The 27,999-nt window shown below is 42.4% G+C and overlaps 1 pseudogene; it reads left to right on the top strand.

Moving 5' to 3' along the window:
• The first annotated feature begins 44 nt into the window (after positions 1 to 44).
• On the top strand, positions 45 to 27,443 carry LOC117520535 (annotated as a pseudogene).
• The last annotated feature ends 556 nt before the right edge of the window (positions 27,444 to 27,999 follow it).

Here is a 27,999-nt window from a genome sequence, read left to right as displayed (position 1 = left end):
AGGCACAGTTGTTTTTCTATAATCAGTAATTTGCTATTTTTCAGGTCCGGTCTCTGGTGCAGCAGCGAGGAGAACAGGATCGTCGCTTGACTGCCTTAGTAGAGGATCTGCAGAAGGTGGAGGCCAAACTGCTGGTTGCAGTCAGGGAGTAAACATCCTATGCTGCCAATATTACTACCCTTGAAAGACAGCTAGCTGAACTCAAGAAAATCAATGACTTTTTAAAATGCAAGGTTTGTTGCATTATGAGGCTTATGTTTAGGCCTGAGATTTATTTGCAAGTCTCAGCTTCATCAAAGCAGAATGAAATGTGTTTGGCATCAGGGCAATTCCATGAGACTGTCACGTCCATTACGGCTTTCAGTGGTCCTGCTGTGATCTAGCCATCCCATAGACTTCTTATTCTCAATAGGATGAAGAAAGTAATCAAACTTTATTTATATAGCCCTTTTCACAGCCCAGAGGGTGACCAAAGTGCTTCAGTCAGATAAAAAAAAAGAATAACTTAAGACAACAAGCAAATTTAAAACAGACACATCAGTAAAAATATACATCCAAAATATTTACAGATAAGAAATAAATAAAATGTCAATGTGCTGCTGGTTGTGGAAAAGTCATTCTAAAAAGGAAGGCTTTTCATTTAGATTCAAAAAGACCCAGATCAGAGTGCGGATGTTTGGTGGAAGCTTGTTCCACAGTCTGAGTGCGGCCACAGAGAAAGCCTATTCTCCCTAGTGGCAGTATCTGGACTCCAGAACCCTAGTGCGCCCTAGTTAGAACAGGGGTCATCAACCCTGTTCCTGAAGGGCACCTGTCCTGCATGTTTTCCATGTCTACCAATCAAGTCACACCTGTCTTTTTTTTTTTTTTTAAGCTGTGTTTTCCAGCTCTTGATTGGCTGATCACACCTGATAGAGTTAATTGCCTGGGAGTGGAACAGGGAGAGTGAGAAAAGATGCAGGGCAGGTGCCCTCCAGGACCAGGGTTGGTGACCCCTGGCTTAGAAGATCTCAAAACTCTGGTTTGGTCCCGATGTGTCAGCAGCTCAGCTAAGTATGGTGGGGCCAAACCATTCAGAGCTTTAAAAACAAACATAAGAAAAATCAGTTAAAATCAGTTTTAGCCCAAACTGGAAGCCAATCCAGAGCATAGAGGACTGGGGCGATGTCGTCACATCTATGCGTGTTAGTTAGCAGATGTGCTGCAGCATTTTGAACTAGTCCAAGTTGAGGGAAGACTGGGAGAGTCCAAGGTAAAGCCCACTGCAATAGTCCTGCCGAGAACTAATTAACATGAACTAACCTGAATGCTTTTTCCAGATCTACATGATTAAAAAAGGCTTCACCTTCGCTAAAAGCTGTAGTTGATAAAAGCTCAATTTGACCACAGAGTCAATTTGTTTGTCAAAATTAAAACCACTGTCAAACATCATTCAAATAATGGACGAACAATAATTCTCTGGGATGGCTAGATCACAGGAGGACCATTAAACGCGGTAATGGACATGACAGTCTCATAGAACTGCCCTTCACAGTCTCATCTTATTCTCAGCAATGCTGCATCAGTGATGTCATTGATTTGTATATTTTGATTAGGTTTCTGCTGACACTACAAAGAAGAGAATTAATTCCCTCACAATGGAACTAATGGAGGCCAGGAACAATTTAGATGTTAAAAACAAGGTACAACTTATACACGTAGTCTCCTGACAGTATAATTCAATATGCATGGCATTTTACTTGTTAATTTTGCGTGTGTAGGAGATAAGTGTCCTGAAAATTAACACTGAAGGTCACGTGAATGCACTACAAACTGAACTTCAAGCTTCCAAGGCTACTGTCACTGCACTGAAGGACAAGAATAATGATTTAGGTAAGGTTTAACATTAGTAACATGGACTACTAATGTAGTTGGCTGTACTGATAAGTGAATGTAGCTAACCAGCAGTGTGTGGTATTGATATATTTTTAAAAACTGTTACAGAGGAACTCTATCAAGCACTCAAAGTACAGAACCAAGAGCTAGAAAATGAGAATGCCAACTTGCATGGTAAGTGTTGTTTGCCTTGAGGTTTTGGTTGTATTAATTTCTAAATGATAGAAAAGCTACTTTTTCATTATCTCTTGTAAAGTTGTCACTTTAGGCTGAGTTATCACCTGTCTGTAAATGCCTATTCTATATACAACACCATTCATCTTATTGTTATTATTGTCTTTTCTATACAAATTCACATCACATTTGCAGATGACATCATCCCTGCTTTTATTTTTGTTGGCATTGCTTGCATCTATACTATTTTGTATAATACGATGTATTTTCCAGCCGAGATACGGGAGCTGAGGGAGGAGATCAGAGTTGTGCAGGAATACCTGGATGCAGCCAATGAACAAATCCAGGTAGAATCGGTGCATTAGTTGTGACTATAAAAGAAGGTGACATTTCTGTTTTTTGTCTTGGGAAAATGATTTATTGATCCTTGTGGGGTTTATTTAGGATCTCCGTTTGCAGATTCAAGAGAAGAGTCAAGATATCACTGATGCAGATTCTAAGATGGAGGTCAAATTAAGGTAAGTAAAGCAATTAAATTTTCCAAGCAGGCAAGAGCTCATATGTTCATGATGACATCCATTTGTCCATTCTGTCCAGGGAGGTTGAAACCAAGCTGAAAGAATACTCAACCGAGCTAGAAAAAACCCACGGTATACTGGGGCAAAAAGAGGAGGAGGCACAGAAACACCAACAAGAGTTACAGGCATCCAAAGATGCTTTATGGGAGGCAGAGAACAAGTTGCAAAACCAAGATCTGGAGTTTAAGTCTTCACAGAAGTCTCTGAGTGACATGGAGACACAAATGGCATTAGCCAACCAAGAACTTCAAGACTCTCAAGCTGTAGTGCGGCAGCAGAAGGCAGAGCTTGCTAGACTAAGGGAGGTGGTGAGGAGAACAGAGCAGGAGCTGGATGAGAGAGTGGCGTACCTTAAACAGAGATGTGTGTTCTCAGAAGAAGAAAGTATGTTTCTGTAAAGCCCAGCAGCTATTCATTTAAACTGGAAAAAATAATTTGACAATGTGCCTGTTTTACTTGATTTTAGGCAAGACTCAAGAGAGGGGCTGAGGAGAGTGGAGGAGTTGAAGATGGAGCTGAACTTGTTAAATGAGGCCAAAGAGATGAGAAAAAGAGAAAAAAAACTCCAGGAAGAACATGCTACACTTGTGGAAGAGCTAAAGAAAGAGAGGGTTACACCTTGTTTCATCTTGCATCATGGGTTTGATATCTCCCAAAGTTTTGTGCATACCCAGACACTGAAGCTGTAACTTGCCTGTTTTCTCTTTTTTTGCAGGCACTTGTAGACTCCCTGTCTGTGCTACTGGAGCAGGAGAGGGAGGAGTCTGAAGAGAATCTGAAACAGCTGAAGGATGATGGAAGAAGTACTGGGGGAACTTGCTATCCTGGAGGAGCAAGACCAGTGGAGACAGGAGGTGGAGGAAAAGAATCAAGCCCTTCAGAGATTGCAGATGGAAAATGGAGAGCTAGCAAGGCAACTGAGTGACATGACATCCTTGTTGGATAGGTGAGCAGCAAAAGGCCGCACACAAATAATGCACACAGTAGACTGCCGTTCACCCACTTTGATTTAGGAATGCAAGCATGAACTGCAAAGGTAAATGGCCTCTTTCAAATCTAGTTATCTGGTGTATTATATAAACAGTGTTGCCACAGTTACTTTGAAAAAGTAGTCCAATTACTGATTACTCCTTGAAAAGTAAGTTAGATTACTAGTTCCTTTTATTAGTTACTTTCAGCAGCTGCCGACAACCCCCCCCCCACCACCTCAACATGAAAAAGACAACCCATTTTGCCAGTACTCGCTTTCTTGACTTATTGAACATAAATACTTGTTGAATAAAAAAAATTAAATAAAGACACCTTTCTTGACCTCATATTTAAATGTTGACAGCACTGTAACAGTAAAACTTTCCATTTCTAACCTACATTGTTTATAAATGCAACTATTAAATTCTTTCAAACATTTAAATGCTTTCTAAACATTTTAGTTGTTGAAATTAATATTAAATAGTATTAGTAACAGTATGAAAAATGTCTTCAAAAGTGGACCTTTAGGGCTGTGAGCCGCCGCCCATGCTCCCTTCCCACATGGATTCGCCCCTGGCCTGGTCCGGTGTTATTTAATTTTATTTTAGACAGCAGTAATAAACCCAGTGTTTCTGCATGCTATCGGCGGCAGCTGAGGCCAGGAGCGGGAGATCATTTCTCCTCCCTTTTTGTGGCCTCAAAAACAATGTAGCTGTCACATGCCAAAACACAGAAGAAATTGCATCTACTTTTCTTTTGGCATCAATACCGTTATGAACACTATTGCTCCACTCAAAGCTATGTGCCCTAAACCCAGGCAGGAGCCCTGCTTGAATGAAACTGTGCGACAGGCCAGACGTGAGTGTAGGAGGGCGGAGCGCAAATGGAAGAAAGATGGACTGACTGTCTCCTATCAAATTCTTAAAAAAAAGTTGGAGAAAATTCCAAAATATGGTCAGGTCTGAAAAGGCAAAATACTTTTCCAATCTAATTTCTGATAACTGGGACAAACCTCGTGTGCTTTTTAAAACTATTGGATCTTTGTTAAACCCTGGCCAATCCACCACTTTGGAAGCAACTCAAGTTGTTTGTAATCGCTTTTTAAATTTCTTTTGTGATAAGGTCGCCAGTATTAGGGCTGGGATGACTGTCACTTCGGCCAGTTCAATCATGGCTCACACCTGTTCTGCTGTGTTAGACCGGTTTGAACCTGTGTTATTTTCAGATTTATCAAATATTGTTAAAAATCTCAAACCTTCATTTTGTCCCTCAGACTGTATCCCCCCACGACTCTTTAAAGAGGTCTGGGGAACTATCGGCCCTGATGTTGTTATTTTGGTCAACAGCAGCCTTATGTCAGGAAAAGTTCCTGCATTTTGTAAGCAGGCTGTAGTTGAGCTCTTTTAAAGAAAGCGAGTCTTGATAACTCTGTTATCTCTAATTATAGGCCCATATCTAAGCTTCCTTTTATTTCAAAGATTTTGGAAAAAAGCTGTCTTGTACAATTACAAGAGTTTTTAGAAACGAACAACATTTTAGACAGTTTTCAGTCAGGTTATAAATTATTTCACGGCACGGAGTCTGCACTTTTAAAGGTTTTTAATCACTGATTCTGGTGATTCCGCCATTCTGGTGCTTTTAGACTTGACTGCTGCCTTCGACACAGTTGACCATGCAACTCTTTTATCTCTTCTTGAGAACTGTGTGGGTGTCAGGGGGACAGCCTTGGACTGGTTCCATTCTTACCTTACAGGCCGTTCATTTACTGTCAGGCTGGGGGAGTCCACCTCGTCTTCTGTTCCTCTGAACTGTGGAGTCCCCCAGGGTTCTGGCTCAAAAAATTTTCTTAGCTTAAATGAGAACAAAACCGAGGTGATGGTGTTTGGGCCCAGTGTTGGTTCCACAGTTCGATTAGACCTGGGCCCTCTCAGTCAACACATGAAGCCCACAGCCACCAACCTTGGCGTCATTATGGACTCTGATCTTAAACTGAACAGGCAGGTCAAGGCGGTTGTTAAATCCAGCTTTTATCAGCTTCGTCTTTTAACCAAAATTAAATCAATTTTATCCTTTTCTGACTTGGAGCGCGTCATGCATGCTTTTATTTCTTCACGCCTGGACTACTGCAATTCACTTTTTTATGGAATTAATCAAAATACACTTCACAGATTGCAGTTAGTCCAGAACGCTGCTGCACGCCTCTTAACTGGGAGCAAAACATGAACATATTACACCCATTCTTGCGTCTTTGCACTGGCTCCCTGTTAATTTTAGAATTGATTTAAAAATTTTTTGTTTTTAAAGCTTTAAATGGACTGGCCCCAAATTTACACCCCAGCACGTGCTCTGAGGTCTGAGGGCCTAGGACGAGACTTAAGACCAGGGGGGGACAGGGCCTTCTCTGTGGCTGGGCCCAGACTCTGGAACGCTCTGCCTCTCCACGTTCGAACAGCCCCCACAATGGAGTGTTTTAAGTCTCGTCTGAAGACCCACTTTTATTCTCTGGCTTTTAGCTCTGCATGAGTTGTATGGTCCTCTGTTGTCTTTGGCCTAGTGTTTTATTTATTTATTGTTTTTATGTTTATTTATTTATTAGTATCTGAGTGGGTTTATTGTTTTGTATAGTTGTATAATCATTTTTATGTGCAGCACTTTGGAAACTGTTCTGTTGTTTTAAATGTGCTATATAAATAAAGTGGATTGGATTGGATTGGCTTGCTGTTTGAGCAGGAAGAATGAATGTTTGTTTATGCAGAAAACGACCAGATTGACAGGTAAGAACACAGTAAATTTGCAGAGTAAAATTTACTCTGCTGGGATAACATTTGGTCCCAGTCCCAATAGAGTTAAATATACTCTATCACAGTGCTAAATCAACTCTTTCAATGTTCTAGTATTATAAAATTGGTGACTCCTTGCTTTAGTTAAGCTAAAATAGTATTCCGCTCCTCATTCTGAAATTTCAGGTGTCCTTGACATACCTCAGCTGTAAAGCACCTTCAGCAGTTCAGCTAATTTTAGGTGTGAGTAACTTTATAGTTATCAGTTTCAGTGGGGCGATGCAATTCCTCCAAGTTTTATCTGTTTGATTCTGAAGTTATAATTGTAACTGCCACATCCACTGCAAAGTAGTAAAAGCTAATTATTAGCATCTTTTTCTGCCTTAAAACCTTATAAATGTGTTCTGCTGGCCAGGTCTAGTTTAGTGTTTTCATCTGGTTACAGCCACGTTCATGTGCCTTGTCGTCCCTACTTTAGAGGTATTAGTGCGATCTCTCAGTTGGGAGGAGCTCAGCATTTGTTCATCGGACACCCTTTTACTTCTACTTAAATTGTTCTGTTAATGTTTCATTTTGTCTTCCTTTTTGTTTTCCTTTTACAGTTTGCGTTATGAGGGGCTATACACTGTTCAAAATTCACCCACCTGAGGCCATTATACTGCTCCCTTACCCTTATGGTAAAACCTAGCTCTAGCACTTCAAGTTCCATACGGCTAATCTTCCATTTAAATTAGAACAGCACTCCTTTACCTATTTAGGAATCTGTCTCTCACCCTTACTTCAAAAATCTGTTGGACAATACTGAGGAAGATCTAGTTAAATGGACATCTTTGCCTATCTCTATTGCTCTGCATGAAATTGTTCATAGTGATAAATACATTTTTAGATTCTGATAGTGTGATTTTAAGTACATTTTAGATTGCTAGCTTTATATTCATTTAACAATTTGCATATCTTTGCATTAATTTATGTTCAGTTACCTGTTTTTCAGTTACTTTCAGATTCAGTTAGCTTTATACACACTTATCTGTTTTCATAGTGATAAAGGTTTCGACTGTGATTGTTTTAAATGCATTTAGATTTGGTTAGCTTTATATTCCCTCAGCCCCAACCAGTCCCAGCAGAAGACTGCCCAAGACTCGCCAAGTGCGTGCTTGCTCACAGGGGGGTCATTTTGACCGTTGGGGTTTTTCTGTTTTTCTGTAATTGTTGTATGGCTCTGCCTTACAATATAAAGCGCCTTGGGGCGACTGTTGTTGTGGACTTGGCGCTATATAAATAAATAAATAAATTTGATTTGATATTCCGTTTGTTAGCTTACAAGCTATAGTTACGTTGCGCTAGATGAATTGTTTTTGGTTTAGATTGAGTCAGTTTTAGATTGTTCAGGTAGGTTTTCCCTGGAGCTGCACTCACTTTGGTTTGATTAGGTTGGCTTTGTGTTTTTGTTGTTGTTGTTTTACAACACAGATATTGTTTATTCAAGTATGGCCGTGGTAGGTCCATGACCTATACGGGATCTAGGCGCTCCCGCCATCACGAGCCTCCCAGCTGACTGGGTTATAGCAGTGGGTAGATGGGACTCATTAGCCCGTTAAGGCGGGTACACCTAAGGGAAGGAAAACCCTGAAGTTAAACCCCCAGCCTGGGTTACTGCCCCCGTGCCTCCAAGGAAGGCTCTTTAGCCAGAGGCTAGGAGAAGGTCACTCTGATGTAAAACCTACAGCCTGGTGGTCGCCACAGCCGTCTCAGCTTGTCTGTGCCACTGTGGAGTGCCACCTTGCCTAAAGAGTGAATTGGTGTGCGCGAGCTGATCCCCACTTTAAGCCATCGAGCGCAGGCGGGAAGGAAAGCCCTGCAGCGATGGGAAGAGACAAAAACAGCAGGTGCATGATGGCACTGGAGCTGCAGTCTCGATGCTGCATGCAGGCGGCTCAGGCGCTATGGTCGTTTGATTGCTGACCCGAGACAACAGCATCATCCGGCAGGGCCCTAGGTGACCAAGCAGCCTTGTTTAGGGTTAGCCCTGCTTGCTCCACATGGAGACAGACCTAGAAATCTGGTCTAAACATGGCTTGTCTCACTAGACCCGGTTGGCTCACCGCTGCCAACGGGCATCACTATACACGGTGCGAAAAAAAAAAAACAAGAACATGAAAATCGCGTGCTGGAATGTACGCACAATGATGGACTCAGACAATAGCGATCGTCCTCGAAGATGCTCAGCCTTAGTCGCCAAAGAGCTAGCAAGGCTTGACATACACATTGCTGCACTCAGCGAGGTGCGCTTTGCAGACCAAGGGTCACTCACCGAGGAAGGTACAGGCTACACACTGTTCTGGTCAGCGAAGGCTAAAGAAGATCATCGACTCTCAGGGGTCAGGTTCATGATTAAGAGCGCCATAGCACATAGGTTACACAGTTTGCCAGTTGGACATTCTGACTGACACATGTCACTCCGGCTCCCCATCAACAACAAGGATTTTGCCACTATTGTTAGTGTGTATGCCCCAACCATGCAGGCCGACATCGGAGTTAAGGAGGCTTTCTATAGCGATCTGCACGACCTTCTACAGCGTGTTGACACCCAGGACAAGCTCCTCATCATGGGAGATTTCAATGCCAGAGTGGGCCGCGACTCTGATGTATGGAAGGACGTGCTAGGGAAACATGGCATAGGCAACTGTAACAGCAATGGCCGCCTGCTGCTGGAGTTCTGCTCTGCACATGACGATCACCAACAGCCTGTTCCAACAGAAAGAGAGATTCAAAGCAACCTGGAGACACCCACGCTCCAAGCACTGGCACCTTCTGGACTACGTTCTGACGTGACAGCGTGATAGAAGAGACGTACTACATACCAGGGTGATGCCTAGCGCGGATTGCTATACGGATCATTACTTGGTCCGTTCCAAGATTCCTTTCACTTTCAAGCCCCCTCCTAAGAAGAAAGGCCCACAGTTTAAGAAGCTACAAGTCCACAAGCTGCAAGACATAGACACAAAAATGGAGTTCCAGGCCAAATTAGAGGAGAGACTGGGTGGAGAAGAAGGCCTGCCTGACGACCCTGAACAACAGTGGATGAGATTAAAGACCATCCTTCAGGAGACGGCAGCAGAAGTAGTGGGCTTCTCAGCCAGGAAAAATAAAGACTGGTTTGATGAGTCTGATGCACAGATCCAGGAACTACTAGAAAAGAAACGTGCATGCCACAAGACTCTTTTAGCTAAACCTGATGACCACTCTGCCAAGACAGCTTACAGAAATGCCTGCTCCACACTGCAAAGCAAGCTCCGCATACTGCAGAACGACTGGTGGCTAGCTTTTGCGGAGAAGACACAACAACATGCCGATGCCGGAGACATGCGCTCCTTTTATGAAGCCCTTAAGACCATCCATGGGCCAGCACATCAAGTGCAAGCACCCCTGCGCTCCTCAGACGGCTTCACCCTTCTGACGGACAAGGAAACCATTATGCAGCGTTGTCAGAACACTTTGAAAACCTCTTCAGTGACAAGCACACTGTGCAAGAGTCATCAATCGAGAAGATTCCCCAGGTGGAGATGAAATGGGAACTTGATGGCCCCCCAACACTTGAAGAGATCCGAAAGGCCACCACGCAGCTGAATCCAGGGTAGTCTCCTGGCATAGATGGCATCCAGCAGAGGTGTACCAAAATGGAGGCAGTCCTCGACAAGCTTCAGATTCTCTTCTCCAGTTGCTGGGAAAAGGAAATGGTTCCACATGAGCTTCGGGATGCGGTCATTGTCTCCCTGTACAAGAACAAGGGTGACAAGTCCGACTGTTCTAATTACCGGGGCATCACTCTCCTCTCAATAGCAGGTAAGATTTGGCTCGAGTGCTGCTCAACAGGCTTACCCCTACCATAGTGCATGAAAATACTCCCGAGAGCCAGTGCGGATTTCGGGCCAACAGGGGAACCACCGACATGATCTTCGTCCTGAGACAGATCCAGGAGGAGTGCAGAGAACAGAACATGGCCCTTTATGCAGCCTTCATAGACCTAACCAAGGCTTTTGACAAGGTCAGTCGAGAGGGTTTGTGGAAAGCTCCAAAGCTCCTCACCATCATCCGCCAGCTGCATGAAGGCCAGATGGGACAAATGAAGTACAACGGGACTCTGTCCGGCAGCTTCCCCATCTCAAATGGCGTCAAACAAGGTTGCATCCTCGCGCCCACTCTGTTGTCCATCTTCTTCAGCATGATGCCTCGTGAGGCCAAAGAAGACTTGACAAATGGCATCTACGAGGTCTATTAGAAAAGTATCCGATCTTATTTTTTTCAAAAACAATATGGATTTGAATCACGTGTAATTACATCAGACATGCCTGTCGGTTACGTCATTCGCCTGTGGGCAGTCTTTGAGTGAGGAGTGGCCCACCCTCTCGTCGATTTTTTTTTTTTTTTTTTTCCTCCCCATCGTTTAGGAATGGCTCAGACTGCTGCTTTGTTTGATCAAATTTTTTTCAAAACTGTAAGACACAACTGAGTGGACACCATTTGATAAATTCAGCTGGTTTTCGGTAAAAATTTTAACGGCTGAGAGATTTTGGTCTGGTAGTGTCGCTTTAAGGACAGCCCACGGCGCCTGACGGCGATCTGCGCTTCGAGGCGGCAGCGTCTCGCCGTTTCAAGTTGAAAACTTTCACGTTTCAGGCTCTGTTGACCCAGGAAGTCATCAGAACAGAGAACTTTCAGAAGAAGTCGGCATGAGGAGTTTATTCGCACATTCCATTGTTAGCAGACATTTTGTAATGAAAGAATGTGCGGGCAGAGTCGCATGTTGGGCTGGACCCGACCGCGGGGGGTCGCAACAGGAAAAACACCTCCGTTGGAAACCTTAACGGGCAAGTTGGAACATGCCCAAGCTGTTAAACAATTTCTCAGTTACTCACTTGTTGAAAGCCATCAAAAGCCGCCTGAATTTTACAAATGGTTTTCAACACGGAGGTGTTTTCCTGTCGCGGCACACACAGATTTGCCGACTCGGCGAATTTGCGCGCACGTCTTTCATTACAAAATGTCCTTAAACAGTGGAATGTCCGCATAAAGTCCGCATGCTGGCCTCTTCTGAATCTTCTCTGTTGTCTCACGACGCCCTGGGTGAATTAAGCCTTAAATTAGGATGTTTTCAGGTCGAAACAGGCTGACGACGGCGCCTGGAAGCGCTGCACGACGTCCCGCTGGGTGGGAAGTCCTTACAGCGACAGAAACACCCCATAATCTCTCATCAGCCGTTAAACTTTTCACCGAAAACCAGCTTAATTTCTCAAATAGTGTCCACTCGGATATTCCTCACAGGTCCAGAGAAAATTTTGATAAAGCAACACGCGCCGTCTCGAGCAGCGTGTGAAACAAAGAAATTCAGCCGAGAGGGCGGGACCACATCTCACTCAAGGCCTGCCCACAGGGAAATGACGTCACCGACACGCGTGAAAAAACTCACGCATGCGCACGAGGGTTAAAGCATGATTGGTGTAATTGTACGTCATTCAAATCCATATAGTAAAAAAATAAAAGGGTCGGTTTATTACCTAATAGACCTCGTATATCCGCTTCAGAACCGACGGAAGTCTGTTTAACTTGCGGCGCCTTCTGTCCCACACTAAGATCACAGAACAGCTAATCATGGAGCTGCTCTTCGCAGATGACTGCGCCCTCATCGCCCATACGGAGCAAGCCTTGCATCACAGTCAACTGTTTTGCTGAAGCAGCAAGAGCCTTCGGCCTCACCATCAGCCTGAGAAAGACAGAAGTGTTATATCAACCGGTCCCCCGTACAGCATATACCCCACCCCAAATCAACATCAAGGGTACCAGCCTGAATGCAGTAGAGCACTTCACGTATCTCGGTAGTGTTATCTCAAACGACGCATCTGTTGCCAAGGACCTAGACAGTCACCTTGCCAAGGCCAGCAGTTCTTTTGGTCGACTCTCAAAGAAAGTCTGGCAGAATCATGCACTGGCGCCTTTCCACAAAAGTGCAGGTCTACAGAGCCATTGTGGTCCCTACCCTCCTGTATGGAGCTGAAACCTGGGTTCTGTATTGCCAGCAGATCAGATTACTGGAACGCTTTCATCAGCGTTGCCTCCGAAACATCTTCGGGATCAAGTGACATGACTATGTCTCAAATGAGGGCATCCTTACCAGAGCCAAATTGCCCAGCATGGAGTCTGTAATACTCAAACAACAGCTTCGTTGGGCAGGTCACGTAGCCAGGATGGATGATACACGCATGCCGAAATTAATTCTCTTTGGCGAGCTCAAGGAAGGGAGACGAAACCAAGGGGCCCCCAAAAAGTGCTATAAGGACCAGCTGAAGAAACAGCTCTCCCTTGCAGGCAGTCAGCATCAGTCATGGCAGCATCTAGCTACAGATAGACTCAGCTGGCGTTCCAGCATCAAATCCGCCAGCCTGAAGTTTGAGGCAGAAAGAAGTGAGGCCTCACGCCAGAAGCATCAAAGACAGAGTGGGCAGCAGCACAAGCCCAGCCTACTCAAGTGTTCATTTGCCCTAAGTGTAACAGGTCTTGTGCATCCCGCATCGGACTTTTCAGCCACCAGAGGGCTCGTAGAAAATAACTAAAAAAAAAGGCCTTCCCACTATCCTCGCAAGTGAGGAAACTGCCAACAACTGCCTATCTCCCTTGCAAGCAGGATTAATGCAGTAAAAGTGCCTCGTTTCTTATATCTATTTTAAATGATCCCGTTTTTCTTCCTAAATCTTTCAGGAATTTAATACCCAAATTTCCTCTTTTGTTTGGCATGGGTCCACCCCCAGAGCTAAGAGATCTCTCCTGGAAATCAATGGGAGGGCTAGGTTTGCCCTATTTTCTTTTTTAATACTAGTCAGCAAATATTGCCAAGTACAATTATTGGCTCTCAATGTACAAAAGCAAGAGGGTCCCACTTGGGCATATATGGAAGTTTTTTTCTTATCCGGACACACCTCCTGTTTCTCTAATATGCTCTCCACTGCCTGTAAAAATTAACAGCATAAAAAAATCCAGTTGTTAAAGAATCTCTTCGTTTGGTTCCAGTTCAGAAAACATTTTAATTTCAGTACCACGTGTGGGTATATGCTCTTGTCCGATAACCATCTTTTTCCTGTATCCCAGAGTGACGCAGGATTTCAAGTATGGCACAAGCAGGGTCTGATCTTTTTAGTGACCTTTTCTCAGATGGCATCTTTGTAACATTTGAAACCCTTCAGCGGGATCATGCTTTAACAAGAACACATTTCTTTAGATACCTTCAGGCTCAAAGTTTTGCCAGAAGTCATGACTCGTTTCCATATATTTCAGGTGCAGACACCCTTAACACTATATTGGACTAGGACCCAGTTGCAAGAGGCAATATTGCTAAATTATATAAAACATTGCAGACTAATCATATGTCTTACTTGGGCAAAATTAAATCTGCATGGGAGCAGGATTTCAATATTGATATTATAGCTGAGAATTGGGAGCATGCTGTACAGCGTATTCACTCAACCTCACTGTCTAATGCAGAGTCTCATCCAGTTTAAGATACTGCATAGATTGCATCTCACCAGAGTTAAGCTAGCTAGGTTTTTATACAAATACTGATCCTACATGTACAGTGGAGCAATTAAGTATTTGATCCACTGTTGATTTTGCAAGTTTTCCCACCTACAAAGAATGGAGAGGTCTGTAATTTTTTATCGGAGATACACTTCAACTGTGAGAGACAGAATCTTAAAAAATTCTGTAAAATTACATTGAGTTTTTTTTTTTTATAATTAATTTGCATTTTATTGCATGAAATAAGTATTTGATCCCCTACCAACCAGCAAGAATTCTGGCTCTCAGACCTGTTCATTTGTCTTTAAGAAGGCCTCCTATTCTGCATTAATGGTACCTGTTTGAATTCGTTACCTGTATAAAAGACACCTGTCCACACACTCAATCAATCACACCCCAACCTGTCCACCATGGCCAAGACCAAAGAGCTGTCTAAGGACACCAGGGACAAAACTAGACCCGTACAAGGCTGGGATGGGCTACAGGACAACAGGCAAGCAGCTTGGTGAGAAGGCAACAACCGTTGGAGCAGTTCTTAGAAAATGGAAGAAACACATGATGACTGTCAGTGTTCTCCGGTTTTGGGCTACATGCAAGATCTCACCTCGTGGGGTAAGGATGATTCTGAGAAAGTCCAGAACAACACAGGAGGACCTGGTCACTGACCTGAAGAGAGCTGGGATCACAGTCGCAAAGACTGCATTAGTAACACATAGCGCCATCATGGTTTAAAATTCTGCAAGGCAGCGAGGTCCCCCTGCTCATGTCAGCACATGTCCAGGCCTGTTTGAAGCTCACCAGTGACCATCTGGATGATCCAGAGAAGGCATGGGAGAAGGTCATGTGGTCAGATGAGACCTGAATAGAGCTTTTTGGAATCATCTCCACTTACCATGTTTAGGGGATGAGAACAACCCCAAGAACACCATTCCAACCGTGAAGCATGGGGGTGGAAACATCATTTTTAGATTTGCTTTTCTGCAAAGGGGACAGGACGACTGCACCATACTGAAGGGAGGATGGATGGGGTCATGTATCGTGAGATTTTGGCAAACAACCTCCTTCCCTCAGTAAGATCGTTGAAGATGGCTGGATCTTCCAGCATGACAGTGACCTCAAACACAGCCAGGTCAACTAAGGAGGGGCTCCGTAAGAAGCATTTCAAGGTCCTGGAGTGGCCAAGCCAGTTTCCAGACCTGAACTCAATAGTAAATCTTTGGAGGGAGCTGAAACTCCAAACCTGAAAGATCTGGAGAAGATCTGTATGGAGGAGTGGTCAAATTCCCTGCTGCAGTGTGCAAACTTTGTCAAGAACTACAGGAAACATCTGACCTCTGTAACGGCAAACAAATGTTTCTGTACCAAATATTAAGGTCTGTTTTTCTGTGTGTTTTGTTTTGTTTTGGGGGTTTTTGTGTGTGTGTGTGTTTAGGTTCTGTCTCTCACAGTAGAAGTGTACCTATGATAAAACTTAGACTTCTCCATTCTTTGTAGGTGGAAAAACTTGCTTAGATATAAGTCCAGACAGAAATTCATCAACACCTGGTCTCTATTTCTAGAATTCACCATTACTCTTTATTTTCCTCAAATTTTATGAATGCTCCTCTTTTCTTTTTCCCCCTCATCCCATATGTCAGATATGATCTTTTGATACTTCTGTGAGCCCGTGTGGGCCTGTACACTATCTGCAGGCAATGCTCACTTCTGGTTTCAACGCAGGAAGGAAAAAAGGCGGATATTGTTTCGCCGGCCGCGGGAGGGTTCGCACCCACGGAGGGCTGTGATCTAAAGCGGTTCTGTTTGGCTCATCACACCCAGAGAATTGTCATACTAACACCATCTTACAGCCAACAAGCAGTATTTTGTTCAACAACTGTTTCGTCGTCGTTAACAGGCTTCCGTTCAAAATACTTATGAAGTTTGTCTGTTTTGATCCATTGCGGTGTTTTTGCAGTAATTAAAGACGGCGCCGTTAAATGTGTCAAACATACGCTACAGTAGAGCCTTAAAAAGTGGTGTAAAAAAAAAAACGTAGTTTAGATGCACAAAACATGTCAAATACACGATCATGGTTGGGCGAATAAGGTAAGACATTATATTTGTCTGCCCAGCGGTTGAGCGTGTAATGTTCAATGTATAACTTATCTGCCCAGCGGTTGGGTGTATAGCCTTTGCCTTTTACTTTAGTGTTGATTCAAGATAATTATTAAACTTGCCTCGTATTCAAACTCCAACTGGGGCTGCACGATATATCATTTGTGCAACACCATCGCAATGTGCGCATGTGCAATTATAACATTGCAGGACTCGCGATGTGGCATAATTAAACTGAATGGTAAATGGACTGCATTTATATAGCGCTTTTCCATCTGCATCAGACACTCAAAGCGCTTCACAATAATGCCTCACATTCATCCCGATGTGGGGGTGGTGCCATACAGGTCAGGTGCTTACTACACACTGGGAGCAACTAGGGGATTAAGGACCTTGCCCAAGGGCCCTTAGTGATTTTCTGGTCAGGCTGGGATTTGAACAGTGGATCCTCCGGTTTCAGGCCCAACGCTTTAACCACTAGACCAGGGGTGCCCAAAGTGGGCCAACTTTGGCCCGCAGGGACGTTTTGATTGGCCCGCCGGGCCTCAGCTGATAATTCTGACATAACTCTTGCTCAGGTGCTAAACCAACCTGTGTCCCTCCCTACAAAGTGAATGCTTTATATAGGGCTGCATGGACAGTTTCTTCTCAGTCATGGTGCGCTGTTCATACCAAACTGGAAGGTCTTTAAAATACATTATTTTAACACAGTGGGTATGTCACACTGTTGTGTGTTCTATTTCTATTTTCAAATATGTTTTTAAAAATTTTATATTACAAAATATATATTTTACTTATTTGGGAAGATTTCCCATGAACCTTTGCGCTGGCAGCATTAATTTTGCGGTCTTAAACCAGTGGACATGGAGCACCAAAGGAAGTGGCATACGGACAAGAGGCATTATAAACAAACGTGGGAGGAAAAATATTTTTTCACAGACACTAATTGTAGGCCGGTTTGTCTCATTTGTAATCAGTCTGTGGCTGTACAAAAGGAGTACAACATACGTTGCCATTATGAGACAAAACATGCAGCTTTTTCAATGTACCAAGGAGATGCATGTAAGAAGAAGGCTATTAGCAAAACTTTTTTCACATCAAAGTGCCCTAGCACGGCCATCCTCTGTCCGGGACAGCGTGACCCGGGCCAGCTATGAAATCTCAGCCCTTATTGCCAAGACTGGAAGATCATTTTCAACAGGCAAGTTTGTCATAGACTGTCTGTCTGTCCACAGCGGTGTTACTTGTGTGTCCATCCCAGGCAAAGCTCTTCTCTCAAATCAGCCTCTGCCGCAACACGGTGACACGCCGTTTTGAAGACATGAGCCGGGACATTAAGGAACAACTTAAAGCAAAAACACGCCGATTTTCAGTTTTTTCACTGGCGTATGATGAGAGCACGAATATTTCTGATTCATCACAGCTTTTAGATTTTATCCGAGTAGTGTGTGACAGCATGGAAATCTCTCAAGAGCTGGCTGGAATAGAGACGCTGCATGGGACGACTAAAAGCAAGGACTTCTTTGCGGCTGTTGAACGAGTATTGGACAAGTACAGTTTGAGCTGGGCCAAAATGGTTGTGATCACGACGGACGGTGCCCCTGCAATGATTGGCAAAAAAAAGCAGGTCTTGCCACACTGGTGTCTCAAAAGGTTGCCGAATGTGGAGGTAAGCTGACCCAATACCACTGTATCCTGCACCAAGAACAGCTGTGTGCCAAATCAATCGGGCTTGGAGACTTTGTGCGCGACGTCATTAAAATCATAAACTGCATACGCTCAAAAGCTCTTTCACACCGCCAGTTCAGAGCTCTTTTGGATGAGGTCGATGCTCAATACAGAGATGTGTTGTACCACCAAGAAGTTCGCTGGCTTAGCAGAGGGGAAGTGCTCAAAAGATTTTTTTGAGCTGCGCCATCTCATCGCAGACTTTCTGATGACCAAGGACAGTAACATCCAAGTTCCTACAGAAGACAGTTGGATTTGTGACGTGGCTTTCATGGTGGACATTACGGACCTGCTTAACTCACTGAATGTTCATCTTCAAGGCAAGGAGCAGATTATCAGCAAGATTTATGATCACGTCAAGGCCTTTCAAATGAAGCTGGGGCTACTCTCTCGACATCTGTCAGAAGGTAAGACTGATCATAAAAATCATATGCTGTATACATGTATATAATGGTCTGTATTTATACTTGATATAAGTACGTGCAGGTCATGTCTGTGCGCCATTGTACATCTGAGTTCTCCGTGGTGTGGGAGATGCTTAGTATAGATGCGTGTTTTACTTGAAATGCACTGTTGCATTTACTGTTGTGAGCTTATGTGGCAGTTGTGCTGATAATTGTAGTGAAAACTTAGGCTGTTTCCAGGAAACATGACTCACTTCCCTAGTCTGAGAGAAGTAAACCTGGTTGAGAAGCTGCGTGAATATGCAGGACTTGTCAGCAACCTGAACAAGGAGTTTGATGTGCGGTTTATGGACTTCAGAAAAAGTGCTGGAGATATGGAACTGTTCTCACAACCCTTCAATGTTAGTCCCAGACCACCTTCAGATGGAGTTAATTGACTTTCAGTGTGATACTGAGCTAACAAATAAATTCATGTCACTGAGTCTTAAGGATTTCTACACACAGATCTCACTACAAAACTACCCACTCATTAAGAAACATGCAAGGGTGATGCTTTCACTGTTTGGCAGCACTTACATTTGTGAACGGACCTTTAGTGTGATGAACCTAAACAAGTCCAGGCTCAGAGGTACCCTGACTGACTCACACCTGGATGACATAGTTACCTTGGCAGTTAGCCAGCTCCAACCAAACATTGAGAGGCTAATAATGTGCAAAGATGAGCTTCGTGTGTCTCACTAGTCACTAGTAAGACACATTGATGTAAACTCCACTAAACAGCAAACCACTAGTCAATAGTGGTTTGCTGTTTAGTGGAGTTTGAGGTTGAGTTTGCAGTATTTTGTTGCAATTTGTGTTTGTTGTGTTGCATTTGATTTGCACTTAATTGAAAAATTAAACATTCATTCCTTTATGTTAATTAAAGCAACGTTGTTACATTTATTTCTGCATCATGAGTAAAACTGCTATATTTGGCCCGCGGCCCATTGTCACATTTTCATTTTGGCCCTTGGAGGCAAAACGTTTGGGCAGCCCTGCACTAGACCATCACTTCCCCAAATTACACATGCACCTTTACATTGCCAAGTGACAAGGGTAAAAATCTGCTTTTGTTTTCATGATTAACCAACAACAGATGTTGAATTTACTCATAAAGGATCCTGGTAATGCGAGTGTGCGACATGCACCTTCTCCCACGCTGCATGCATCAATCATATTGTCGGCTGGAAAAAAAGGGAGCAGGTGGCTCATTTGCAACTTGTCTTGTTTTTTGCTGGCTGAAAATGATACTCTTTAAAAACCGGTCCCAGAGTGGATAAAGCTGGATTTGTGTCTGTGTGGACAAGTAAGACAGAACATTTCTGAAACGACGATGTCATAGCCCAACCCCTTTAACCTCAGCTGCTCATAATTAATGACTTGCTTGTTGTTAATAGTGTAATTCTATATAATTTTTGACTCGCATGCAACGCAATATGCTTTAATGCTTATCATTTACCAATGTGCTTGTTGCCCCTTTTCAAAAAGATATTTAATCTACCATATGTAACCTATTGCCCTCCATAAGTAAGCCTGCATAAATGACAAGATAGTTATTGCAGTAGACACTCAAAGGTTGTAAAGTTAACGAAAAGGCCCAGATTTGTCACTTTTCTTTCTCAATTTCCTCCACAGCCATTCCTTGTTTAGCAGTTTGTGCTTTGTTTTTTTTTAGTCAAAACAATGTCACTGTGTTCCTCATTGCCATTTAACAGAAACTTTTCTCCACTCTGGTGAAAATTGGTCCCCTTTACTTTTGTTTGCCGATTCTTGTTTCCAGGATCTACATATACGCCCTAATCAATGACCATGGATACATGTAATTATGTTTGATTGAAGAACTGAATACTCCAGACTGGTGCATCCAGGATCAGTGGATCCTTGAACTTTTAAGTGACTTATTAGGCCCTAGGAAAAACATGCTAATTGTGTGATTGGTCATTGCCAAAAAGCTGGAAGGGTACACGCCTAAGCGCTCAGTATTTCTGGACTATGAGCTTGATTTGTGTTTTGCAAGTCTTAGTCACAGACTGCTTATTTCACTTGTCAGCACCAAAGATGCTCTGAAGGAAACAGAGGACAGAGCAAAAGCAGTGGAAGTGAAAGTGGAGAGTGTGGATGGATTGGAGGATCACCTGCAGAAACAGCTGGCTACCCAACAGGCTGAAGACCAAGCCAAGGAGGAGTTTAAAAGGTATCCTTTATACTCACCTTGTGTTGAAATGTGTCGTTTGCTACTTTAAAAAACACTCCAGTTATATGCCTCTTTTCTTAACTTGATAGAATGTTGCTGCAGGTGCAGACTCTGCTTGCACAAAAGATGAGGAGATGAAGGCCATGGAGTTGAACCACGGTGCCTTGATCAATCAGCTACAGCTGCAAACAAAGGAGAAAGAAGAACTGAGAGGTCAGAGCCTTACTCAGCTTCAAAACGAAAAGGAAAAGGCTCAGAAACTGCTGGAGGCTGGTACCCGGGAGAAAGATAAATTACTGGAACAACTCCAACAAGAAATTGAAGAGAGAGTAAAAATTCAGGCAGTTATTCAGGAGGAAAGGGGAGCATTGGAGGTGGAAAGGAAAGAACACCAGTGGGTGAAGTCCGAGCTGCTCGCGCTCCAAACCCAACTAGAGATCATAGATAAGGAGAAAGAGAGTTTGCTTTGTCAAGTGGGAGATTGTCAGACTCAGCTAAACATGGCTGAGCAGGACAGAAATGGGCTTCAGGCTCAGCTGGATGAAGTTAAAAAAGAAGGGGTGAGCCTCCAGACTCAAGTACAGCTCTTGGAGGAGACAACACATACTCTACAGTGTGAGGTGGAAGAAGAGCAACAAAGGAGACGCGCTCTCCAGGAGGAGGTGGAAGTACTGACTCTACAGAAGGTTACATTGCAGCGGGAGATGGAGAAGCAGCGAAAGGAACTGCAAAAATGCTTAACTGAAGCGCAAGAGAAACCGTGAGCAAACTCGTTGCCTGACTAGAATATTATTTTTTTTATTGAATTCATGTGTTTAACTTGCTTTTGTCGTTTGTACTCAGCTCCACAGTTGCTGAGACAGAACACTGGAAGATGATGTATGAGAACCTGCTTGCTAAAGTCAAACCCTTCCAGGTCAGTCATTAGTGCAAAATCTTAGTCGGGCTTTGTTTTTATTTTAATCTGAACTAAATTCTAGTCTCTACTGAATGCTTAGTCTTCACATTTCAGCGTCAGTCTATTTCACTGTTTGAAAACTACCTACAAGGGGCACTTGAGAGGTTTTGAGCCTGACCCAGAAAAAGTAGGGTGTGGTTCTCCATCTTTTACATTCTGAGAAACCAGCATTTCTCAACATTGCCCCCAGTGAGTCAATACATCACACGTTCTTGAGAAATATTGGTTTCTCAGAATGCGAAAGATGGCGAACCATGCCCTACTTTTTTTTGGTCAGGCTCAAAACCTCTCAAATACCCCTCATATGTTCATGTAGTCTGAATTTCTTTTTGTGAACTTCAGATGTTAGATTCAAGTATAATTCCTTTGAAAGCAATTTATGGATTTCAGTGAAACGGTGCAGTGAATTTGTTGTTTGTTTGTTTTAAATGATTGGAGTGCAGTTTTAAGCAGAAACAAGTTAATCAGTAAATTGCTAATGACGCTGCTGACTCTCCAAAATGACGCTGTTGATGTTCCGAAATGATGCATGCGCAGTGAAGGCAGGGCAGACCAGTTTTGGGGGGCATTTGGCCTGTGACACGAGCCTGCGTACGGTTTGAAAAAATAAATGTGCGGGCTTTTAATCAAGGAAATATAGTACCTAGAGATACACTATTCACATTTCCCCCCCTCCGATGCCCATACTTGAATTTAGATATCTGCCAATACTGATACTATTCCAATACCAGAGCTCTGTTTGCTTTATTATTATAATTATTGAGTTTATATGAGGATATTTTATATCCCCAGATGTACAGTTTCATGATGAAGTGGTATAGAGGAGAATTTTCTTAAAGAAGGAGAGTTTAGCTACAATTTGCCAGAATGTACATCTAAGCTGTAAGCCTAGATTTGATGTTTTGGTGAAAGAATTTGCTTTTATTTATTGTTGGGTTAGTGGTGCTGAAGTTTCATCTCTTCAACACCAGATGGCACATACGCACCACATACATTATTGTGCCTTAATTGAGAGAGTGGTGACATGAGTAAAAAAAAAATAATAAAACGGTCACAGGACTCCTGGTGCCATCTTGGGTTCAAAATAGCGTTCGCTGTTAAGCTCTCTGCATGTAAATCCAGCTATTTTATTTATTTATTCACTGGAAATGCAGGTTGTGCATTTGGATGCACAAATAGACACAGCAAGGGCTTTGAGTTGTACAGATTCCGGACAAACAAAAAAACGGACAAAAAAGTCTCAAAGTTTTTGTATTGTTTTCCATGCAATAAACACCGTATACAACGGCTTTTGTACAGTGGATTTTTCACATCGGATAAAATGTCTCGTCCAATCGCAATGCATTTCCATTAAACTCCTCACATGTGGAACCGGAGTAATTTCTGTGATTAAAACCAAGACCATTTATTTTTTTCACACTGTGCTCAGACTCTGAGCCGCAGCCTGACGTGCACCTGTCAAATCACAGCCTTTTGATGTGTTTAACACTTTGCTGCGTTCACTGCTTTGTCTGTCATCATATTATAATAGTTTTTTGCCGTGCGCACGCTGATTACATTTTGATAATGGATTAAATACTCGTACATCTGGCAGAAAAAAATTTGAGGAAATTTTGACCCGGTCATTAAATGAGGCGCAGGTCCCGATTCAGGATTCTCCATAGATGTTCGGTGCCTCCTGACTGTAACTAATATGTTACATACATATAAATAATTTTGTCTGTCTTACACATTTAACAGATTTTGTCAGTTTAATAAATAAATATATATATATATATATATATATATATAACTGATTTTGTCTGTTTTATACATGTAACGGATTTCGATTATAATGGACAAAATTCTCTGGTCCATCTGAATCCATTATATGTGAATTTTACTATTGTATTTGGTGCTATGAATTTATGTTGAACATTGTGACATGTTGACTTCAAAAGATAAGGTTTAAATTTCTGATTCATGAGTAGCAGTGGCAAAAGTGTAGTATTTGGAATGTTAAGAGGACACATCATATATTTTCTATGTTATTTTTATTTTGGGACCGCAGTCATTTCTGTGATTACAAGTCCAGCCTTTTTTTTGTTTTGTTTTTGTTTTTTTCCTTCTTTTTTCAAACCGTCTTCAGACTGGGACCTGAAGCCTAGACGTGCACCTGTTAAATCAGACACAAAAGGCTGACACTTTTCTGCTTTCACTGCTTCATCTGCCATTATATTATAATAGTTTTTGCAGCACTCATGCTGATTAAAAATGGATCAGAAAAGTCTGCAACTTTACAGCACAAAGTCACTAAAAGAGGAAAGTGTACAGCTTACCTTTGATTTGGAGGTGATGATTGCAGAAAGAAAAGCTTGTTGAGGGTCAAATTAGTTCATAATAAAGCATAATCCAGAGTTGGAGAACTTTAAAACTGTCACGCACGTCATTGCATGACACGGAGTTACAGCTGTGCAGCTGCATAAATCAGGCTTTAAATTAATTAAATAAATCATCATAAATAGTAAATTTGATAGCTTAACTATTTTTATATTTATTTTGATTGTACCTGTATGTGGCTAAATGACTTTAAAAAATGTTGGAAACATTAAAGGTTCATTCAGTAGTTCAGCGCAGTTGGAACCAAAATGGCGCCATGTTCTGAGTTGACACCACTCTCTCAATTAAGGCACACTAGCGTACATGATCTGTTTTCAGGATGGGGAGCGCATTTCCTCATTTCCAAAATGCAACAAGAAACCACCGAAGAATAAATAAAAAACACTCAATTTACTCATATTTGGAGCCTGCTGGGTAAATTGTCATACTTTGGCTCGGTTTGTTGTCTGCTCCCTTTAAAAACAAACAAAAAAAAACCCCCTTTGCACTCCTTAATGCGCTTTTTCAAATGTTTGATTCAGGCCATGATAGAGCGTCCGCCTTGGCCCAACGGCTTTGCAAACATTGCACGTTGCTGTTCTGTTTGTTGTGTTCAGCTGACATGTCAGCGACAGTACTCCTTGCCTGTTCGGTGGCTGCTAACTGCGTAAGAGGTGGTGTCTCACATTACAGTACTCCGCCTCAGTGAGAGACACGTCTCAGTTCAGAAACCTCCCTCCCTCCAGCAGTCTGCAGCGAGCAGAGCAGCAACTAGCACTTGTGGAGATGTTTCAGAGAGTTTTCCTGGATGGGAAACGCCGCAGCCTGTATCAGATATTTACGATCCGTGAATTACGTCGGTATCAGAAACAGACACTGATATTGGATCGGATCAGCCCCATCCCTAATGGTACCCAATTTTCTCAACTCGGCGAGTATTAGTGCTGAACTTGTACCTGTGTTGCAAGGTGGAGGCTGGACGTTTTGTCATGCAAAATCCGGTATATATGGAGTTTATTACATGGAAAAACATACCTAAACATTAGGACTTTTGCCTTTGTCCAGTGAGTGCGATTATCCAGTGATCCAATGTGTGTGTATGTATATGTATGCATGGAAGCACCTACTGTGGCAAAATGGGTGAGACTGTTTACAGATCTCTAGTTTAAATTATTGTGCATTGATTTGCTTCCACAGCTGTGCCAAAAAAGTGAAATAGGGTTCATGGTAAATAAATGGACTGCATTTATATAGCGCTTTACAATCATGCCTCACATTCACCCGATATCAGGGTGCTGCCATACAAGGCGCTCACTACATGGTGCGTGAAGCTCAAAGTTCCCACATTGTGTGGCACACAAGTTATTGTCTTTTAATTATTAAAGCTGCAAATCATGAGCATGTTGCCATTTCAGTGTGATGGATAATGCAGGAAATTTGATGTTCAGATTTTTCTGTTTTGTGAATATGCACCTTCATATTTCTCTGTTTAGGGAACATGCATGTTCAGATTTAAAGTAAAAAAAATTTCATCTTTTGCTTATTTTTTAAACTCACCAGTCTTAAAATGTGTGCAAAAATATTGCAAGTTATTGACATAGAATGGAGCAGGAGAGGCAAGAAGCAGCTCTGAGTGTCAAGTTGGGCAGCCCTTCTGTCTTGTAGTTTGAAAATCGTGTTCATGTAGATGGGTTACAGTATGTTTGTTTTAGGGAAGCAGAGAACCCAAACATAGTGACATAACTTGAACCTCTACTGATTGACACACCAATACAGCTGTTACTAAGTCATAATCTACTGGAGACGGACTATATACTTAACTTCTGTGATCTGTACCAATTGTGTGCAACACAACAGCACAAAGTAAATTTTCACAATTGCTCTGACATGTATTTAAAAAACAAAAAAAAACAAAGTGCATCAGTTAACCCTTCTATGTATGTGTGAGCTGTAGGAGCAGCTTGATGGTTTTGCAGCAGAGCGTGCAGCACTACTAAATAAGAATGATGCAAACCAAGAGGAGTTAAGTAAGCTGGCAGCTGCTTACGCTCATCTGTTGGGCCACCAGAACCAGAAACAGAAGGTCAAACATGTCATGAAACTGAAAGATGAGAACACTGCCCTGAAACAGGTGATTGACTGAATGCAGCTCTGTCTGCTTTCAGGACTTCTCAGTAGGCCTCAGTCCTCATCAGCTACTGTTATATTCCAATCTAAAGAACATGTATCATCATCTTCCTTTTGTTCGAGTTGTAGGAGGTGGTGAAACTTCGGTCTCAGGTAAGCCGACAGAAGAATGATCTGGAGATGCTGAAGTCCAAAATCCCTGGTGCACCTCGCAGGTTTGATCCCAAGAAAGCCTTCCAACATGACAAGGAGAACAGGAAAATGGAAATGACTGCAGTTCTTGGAGGAGGTGAGAACTGAAAATAAAATGGACAGTGCCTCGCCATCAGGCTGTCATTCGGGGAAAAAAAAAAAAAAAAAGATCCATGCAGTGACAGTTAGTTCAGGGTTTGTTTTAACACTGTCCCTCTATACAAACCAAACAAGCAATGAATATAAAAAATGATGCAGACGTTTTGTACACCAGTATCATGGGGACACAGAATCAGTTGCATGTAACAAGTCTGTCTGTACAGTGGGGCCAAAAAGTATTTAGTCAGCCCCTGATTGTGCAAGTTCTCCTACTTGGAAAGATGTGAGAGGTCTGTAATTTTCAACATAGGTACACTTCAACAACAACAAAAAACATCCAGGAAATCACATTGTAGGATTTTTAAAGAATTTAATTGTAAGTTATGGTGGAAAATAAGTATTTGGTCACCCACATACAAGCAAGATTTCTAGCTCTCACAGACCTGTAACTTCTTTAAGAAGCTCTTCTGTCCTCCACCTGTTGACTATCTTCTTTTTGCTTCCCACATGTCTGTTTATATAATAAAAATGATAATAATGATTGCAACAATTTTTACAATTTTCACTTGTTCGTGCAATTTTGTTGCAAAAAAAAAACACCTAAAGCTGTCACAAGTTACAATGCAACTTTTTACAAAAGCTGCCACAGCATTGTAACATACCAAGACTTTGCAGCAGCTTACAAAAATTAGCGGTGAAAAAAATGAATAATAAGCTGTGCATACCATGCAGCACAGGTAAATGGGTTGTATTCAGTTGTACAGTATGTTGCATTTGAACATTAAAGTTTGATTGGGGCACTCTGTCAAATGACAAAGGTACTCCAGATTTGTATTTATTTAATTTTACACCCTATGGAGTCCCGGGTGTTCCAAATGTCCATACTCTAAATCGAACCCTTAATTTAAATGGTTTTATTATTGGTAATTTTTCTCTTGTGTTATAACCACTGAAATGTATAATTTGTTTTGTTTGGCAGGTAATCATGTGTAGTGGAGGCCTTCTATTGGACTGGGCTGGTGAATTTGATTCATAACGCTTGTGTGCATTCATTTTAATTTTAGTAATTTACCTTTAACATTCCAACATGTTGATGTTCTTTGGGTTTTATGTTAACAGATTTTGTCCACAGACTATTTTATCTGGTTTGTTTTTAAAAGGTAATGGAATGTGATATTTATATAAGACAATAAAGTGCAAAGTAATAAAGACATACAGTAGTGTTCAGAATAATAGTAGTGCTATGTGACTAAAAAGATTAATCCAGGTTTTGAGTATATTTCTTATTGTTACATTGAGGTGGACCGGGCATCTTTTCCGGATGCCCCCTGGACGCCTCGCTGGAGAGGTGTTCCGGGCATGTCCCATTGGGAGGAGGCCCCTGGGAAGACCCAGGACACGCTAGAGGGACTACATCTCTCGGCTGGCTTGGGAACGCCTTGGGGTTCCCCCAGAGGAGCTGGGGGAGGTGTGTGTGGATCGGGAGGTCTGGGCGACTTTGCTTGAGCTGCTGCCCCCGCGACCCGACTCCGGATAAAGCGGAAGAAAATGGATGGATGGATGGACAAGATACCAGTAGATTCTCACAAATCCAACAAGACCAAGCATTCATGATATACACACTCTTAAGGCTATGAAATTGGGCTATTAGTTAAAAAAAAAAAAAAAAAAGTAGAAAAGGGGGTGTTCACAATAATAGCATCTGCTGTTGACGCTACAAACTCAAAACTGTTATATTCAAACTGCTTTTTTAGCAATCCTGTGAATCACTAAACTACTATTTAGTTGTATAACCACAGTTTTTCATGATTTCTTCACATCTGCGAGGCATTAATTTTGTTGGTTTGGAACTAAGATTTTGCTC

Source organism: Thalassophryne amazonica, chromosome 11, assembly GCF_902500255.1.
Source record: "Thalassophryne amazonica chromosome 11, fThaAma1.1, whole genome shotgun sequence".
NCBI classification, from domain to species: Eukaryota; Metazoa; Chordata; class Actinopteri; order Batrachoidiformes; family Batrachoididae; genus Thalassophryne; species Thalassophryne amazonica.
Note: the sequence above shows the minus strand (reverse complement) of the source record. Positions and strands in the feature narration are given on the sequence as shown.